We start from the raw sequence: 6,253 nt of genomic DNA, 5'->3' as shown, positions 1-6,253 counted from the left end.
CCCCGTGACGGCACAAATTTTTATTGAAAACTTCTGAAGCCACCTGTATGTGGTGTGACTCAATTTCAAACAATGCCAGTAAGGGGGCCACAGGCTTATGAGGCTGGCAGTCTGGGCAGCCCCCCATCTGGGTCACACCCAGACTATCAAAGCCTCTCTGAGCTCTCAGCCTCTGGCCTTAAGCCACTTCCAGCCCGCCTTCCACGTAGCTGCCTGGGTGACCTTTTTAAGACACAAACACAGGTCATTTCCCTGCTTAAATCATTTAATGGCTCCCCAGTTAGTGTTTCTCAAACCTGGGGTTCATGGGTCACTGGGGACATATTCTCAGGGGTCTTCACTTCCCCTCAAGAATTTTATTATTTAATTTTAGGATTAATTAAAATTTCATCATAGTCTGTAATGCCCAGATGACCACCTTACAACCAAGCACTTTGGGGAGATTTTAGTATTGGTTTGCACTTGTATTTATTGATTGGGTTGCTGCCAAGTGATCTTCTGAAAAGACAGCATTTAACTTTTAATTCTGTCATCATTTTTCTCTCATTGTTCACAGATACATCTTCAGCACTTAGGACAGTGCCTGGCACATTGTAGGTGTTTAATAAAGATTTCTGGGATAAGTGAATGAATGAAGTGTCTCAAACTGGATTCTGATATCCTTGGGGACTCTCTACTGTTTGAGATCTCAGCACGGCATGTGAGGTTCTTCATAGTCAAGCCCGGAATATTCAACTAGTAATTTTACCAGACAGTCTGGGCAGGATGTGGAGGTGTAATCCTTTTCGGGGGGGCGGGGTGGGGGAATAAAAAAGTGAAAGTACAAAGGATTTATGTACATTTTGACAGGGCAGGCGTGATATGCAAATGACTTGCAAATATAATGCAAATGACACACAACTCCTCATGCAAATGAGCATCCTGTCTTCGGAATCAGCTGTGGGGTATTCACTAATTTGTTTGTGGTATTGCCAGTAAATCTTTCAAGGCCTTAAGATGCAAGTTGCTTTAGTGGATATGTGTGTGTATTGGGGAGGAGGGGATGGTAGGAAAGTTTCTCTCAAGGAGTCAGTGTGCTGCAGTTTAGTGTAAAACTAAATACAATATGCAGCTTAATATGAAGTTATTCTGCCGTGATATTCCATAGGCTGGACTTTTGGAATTGGTGGATGATGTGGGGGCTGGAGGGGAGAGGGGGTTGGGGGGGAGCACAAAATTAAACTCCTTATACTGCTTCAACTCTTTGGCTACCTCCTATCTTCTGTCCCACCCATCTCACACCATCCAAGCTCTGGTCTACCTGAGTAGAGAGTTGGGAGTCAGAGATCTGGCCCCAGGTCTTTACCCTGCGGACTGTTGCAGAGCCTGTGGTAAGAGCTCTTGTAAATCATCTGAAGGAAGGTAAGAGCATGATGTGGAGTTCTGCATTTCCTAATCTCAGGACAAGAATTTAGCTGAGATTCTGCTAGACCTATTAGAAAAAGATGGTTGGTTACAAGAAGCCTGCGGGCTTTCTGAGAAATACAGCTGCTTAATTTCAATGCTGGTGATGCAGTAGCTGACAAAATTGGAAGCTTACTTGGAAATCTAAAGGAAAAAAATGTCAACTGTGATTTTTTTCATTATAAAAACCTGTTCTTCCCTGTTGTTGATGTGAAAGAAAATTTTGGGTTGTACAGATTCTTCTCTAGTGATTATAAAAATATTGGGCAAATGAAGTAAAAGAGCCTCTTGCAGATATATTTTAATATAACTGGAAGTCTGTTTTTTCTCTGACACTTTGCTTAGCAATAAGACCTGGGTTCAGTTTTCCACCTCCCGCAAACTTGGGCAACTTACTCAACTTTCTTTTTTTTTTTAAAGATTTTTTTATTGGGGAAGGGAAACAGGACTTCATTGGGGAACAGTGTGTATTTCCAGGACTTTTTTCCAAGTCAAGTTGTTGTCCTTTCAGTCTTAGTTGTGGAGGGCACAGCTCAGCTCCACGTCCAGTTGCCGTTGCTAGTTGCAGGGGGCACAGTCCAACATTTCTTGCGGGAGTCGAACTGGCAACCTTGTGGTTGAGAGCCCACTGGCCCATGTGGGAATTGAACCGGCAGCCTTCGGAGTTAGGAGCATGGAGCTCCAACCGTCTGAGCCACCGGTTCGGCCCCCTTACTCAACTTTTTTGAGTCTCAGTTTCCTTATCTATAAAATGGAAATAATAATAGAATCCTCATGATGTTGCTGTGAGTGTTAAATGAGATAATTCATGTACTTAGCATAATGCCTGGCTCACAATAAGCATTCAATAAATGTAGCTATTTGTACTGGTCTGTGGATTTTCTGCCTAGAATCCACTAAACCTCCATCTAATAACCATACCCCATTTTCTTCTGGTGAACCATCATTCTCTCCTCAGTCCATGTGTTTCTAAGGAAACTAACTGTACCCTCAGCACCAGGAGTAGAACATGTGACTTAGGTTTAAACCAATTAGACCAGTCTATCCTTCAGGCCATATCAATTGATTAAAAAATGGGGACATACATAGAGTTACCATATGACCCAGCAATTCCATTCCTAGATATGTACCCAAGGAAATTGAAAACAGGTGTTCAAATAAAAACTCATACACAAATGTTTATAGCAGCATTATTTGTCGCAATAAAAAAAAAAAGAAACAATCCAAATGTCCATTTCTGATGAGTGGATAAACAAAATGTTGGTATATCCATACAATGGGGGACATTATTCAGTCATAAAAGGAAGTACTTGGAGATGTAACGTACAGCATAGGGAGTGTAGTCAACAATATTGTAATAACGTGGTACAGTTGCTAGACTTACCACGGTGATCACTTCTTTAGGTATATAAAGGTTGAATAACTATGGTGTACACCTGAAACTAATATAATACTGTATGTTAGCTATATTTTTATTAAAAGTCTTAAAAAAATAATAAAATGGGGCCGGCCCAGTGGCTCAAGTGGTTAGAGCTCCATGCTCCTAACTCCGAAGGCTGCCTGTTTGATTCCCACATGGGCCAGTGGGCTCTCAACCACAAGGTTGCCAGTTCAATTCCTCGAATTCTGCAAGGGATGGTGGACAGCGCCCCCTGCAACTAAAATTGAACACGGCACCTTGAACTGAGCTGCCGCTGAGCTCCCAGATGGGTGAGTTGGTTGGAGCGTGTTCTCTCAACCACAAGGTTGCAGGTTCGACTCCCGCAAGGGATGGTGGGCTGCGCCCCCTGCAATTAGCAACGGCAACTGGACCTGGAGCTGAGCTGCGCCCTCCACAACTAAGACTGAAAGGACAACAACTTGGCTTGGAAAAACTTCCTGGAAGTACACACTGTTCCCCAATAAAGTCCTGTTCCCCTTCCCCAATAGAAATCTTAAAAAAAAAAAAAGCAAAAAAAAAAAAAAAAGACGTACTGATTCATGCTACAATATGGATGAAATTGAAAACACTATGCTAAGTGAAGGAAGACAGACACAAAAGGTCATGTGTTATATGAGTATAATTCCATTTATATGAAATATCCAAAATTGGCAAATTTATAGAGACAGAAAGTACATTAGCGGTTGCCAGGGATTAGCAGTAAGGGGAATAGGAAGTGACTGCTAATGTATATGGGGTTTCTCTTTGAGGTGATGAAAATGTTCTGGAATTAGATAGTGGTGATAATTGTAAAGCATTGTGAATATACAAAAACCCACTGAACTGCATACTTTAAAAGGATGAATTTTAAAGTATGTGAATTATATCTTAATGAAAAAAACTAAACTAAAAAAAATGGGCACATGATTCAAGCGGGCCAATGAGAGTCAATAAGACTCAACCCAATTCTTTGGAGCCATGAGAGGAGCAAACTAATTCCTTGTTGCAGGACTCCAACTTGAGAGAATATAGGGTTTATAGCTGCTGACTTGACTTGCTATGTGTAGTGCCTGAGACTGAATTATCCAACCCAGCTGAAAGCAGAGCCAAGAAATGGAGAGATATAAAGAACTGGTTACACATTGGAGCAAAAGTGACTAATCATCCCAGTTAGCCTGGGATTTTCCTGGTGTTAGCACTGAAAGTCTTGTGTTCCATGCTGGTCACCATAGTTAGAGCTCTGCATCTACCTCTGCTCGAAACTCAGAACTCTACCTGTGAACAGTCCAAGTACATTACTCAATAAGTTGCCCTTTTGTTTAGCAAGTCTCATTTGGTTGGGTTTTCCAAAGGCAGGCACTGAGACAGAGTTTAGGGTTCAAGATGCTTATTAGGGAATAACACCTATGAAAGGAAGAAGACAGAAGCAGAAAATTGGACAGAGGAAGGAGTCAAAATGTGATGTAGGCCCTTGGCCAATCCAGCAGAGAGCTCTGGCACTAGTATTGCCCTTTGAAGTTCCCACATTGAGCCAAAATTGGCTAGGCCATTATACTCTCCCCTGCTTCTTTTTACTTGCGAACTTCTAGTCATCCTTTCAGTCTGAGCCTAAATATTGCCTTTTTGGAGAGTCCTCTCCTGAAGCCCTCAGTGAGGTTCAGTGCTGTGGCATCTGGGGTATGTGTAGCAATTTGATTAGTTATTAACTTCTGAATGTCTGTCTTACTTGCAGTCTATTAGTTTCATGAAGGAAGGGACTGTTCTGGTTAGTTATTGCTAGGTAACAAACTACCCCAAATCTTAGTGGCTTAAAACAGAGGTTGGCAATGTAGGGCCCGTGTGCCAGATTCAGCCTATAGCCTGCTTTTGTATAACTGGAAAACTAAGAATTTCTTTTTACATTTTTAAGAGGTTGTTAAAAAATAAACAAACAAACAAAAAATCTAAACAAGAATTTCTTTAGAGACATTTTATGGCCCACAAAACCTAAGAGACTTACTGTCTAGCCCTTTATAGAAAAAGTTTGCCAACCCATGGATTAAAACAACAATTTTGTTACACCTCATGATTTTGTGTGTCAGACATTCAGGGAGGGTTTGGCTGAATGACTCTTCTGCTCTATGTGATATTGAGTGGGACCTTTCAGTGACACTCAGATGAAGGCCAGTCTTGTTTGGAGGGTCCAAGAAGGCTTCACTCATGTCTGGTACCTTGGCAAGATAGCTGGAAGCCTGGGCTCAGCTGGGCCCCTCTCCCTTTCTATACTGTGTCTCCCTCAGGGAGGTTGGACTTATTACAGTGGCTCAGGGCTCTAAAAGACCAAAATGGAAACTCTCAAAGACTAGCTTTATAACTGAAGAGCGTCACTTCTTCTAACTCTATTGGTCAAAGCAGTCACAAGCCAGCTTTGATTCAAAGGGCGGAAAAATATTTGCACCTCTCACAGGAGTGCAAAGAATTTGAGGCGCTCTTTAATCTACCTGCAGACTAAGTCAGCTCACTCATCATTATATCCCCTGCTCTTAGCACAACCCCTGACATATGAACTCAGTAAATATTGTTAACGGTCCGGTATGTGGAATCTGACTTATTTGTAATATGAAGTATTAGATTTAGAGCTAAATGTCTACTTGGACCCTTAGGAGAGCTTCATTCTTCATGTTACATTTTGGGGCTACCATGCCTGGCCCAGTTCCGTGCTCCATCCCTCAGAGTATTTGAACTTCAGTTTCCTTTTTGGTTAATGAGGGACAATAAAACCTGCATCCTGCAGGATTCCTGTGAGAATTAAATGGTCTGACAAATGTGAGAAAGCCTTATAAACTATAAAGTTCTGTTTAGCATTAGGTTGTTATTGTCATTGTTCCCCTGGGTGGGGTGTAGACAAAGCCAAAGGCCCTAGATCCCCTGCCCTGGAGAAAGACCCCTTAACCTCACTCTACTCTCCAGCTCTTACCCCTGCCAGGTCCTGAGGAGCAGGCGTTAGGAGAATGAAGGAGGGTTCCTATGGCTATGCAATCCAGTTCTAGCTAGGGAAGATTTATTTCCCTACAGTGGTTCTAATGATGGTTTGATGGGTCTCATAGTTCCATAATGATCTTGGTGCCAGTACCTCCCTCCCTGGGCGTCTCTGCAGAGTCCGTGGGGAAATGGGAAGGCCCACTAGCTAAACAAATAAGAATGATTAGTTGGATGTGACCAGCCTCCTGTCGCCTGTGCTGGCTTATTGTGTGCTCCGACATATGGAGTAATAAAGACGCTGCTGAGAAAAACTGCATTGAATCTGTCATCCTCATTCAGCTCAGAGAATACAGTTTTCCTTTCCCCAGAAGAGCCCCCTGAAACCCTCTGTCCCAGAGACACTCCATACCTTTCATTTCCTATGTGTCT

This window comes from Rhinolophus sinicus, chromosome 5, assembly GCF_057876585.1.
Source record: "Rhinolophus sinicus isolate RSI-liver-muscle chromosome 5, RSI-T2T, whole genome shotgun sequence".
Taxonomy (NCBI): Eukaryota; Metazoa; Chordata; class Mammalia; order Chiroptera; family Rhinolophidae; genus Rhinolophus; species Rhinolophus sinicus.
This window is presented reverse-complemented; position numbering follows the sequence as displayed.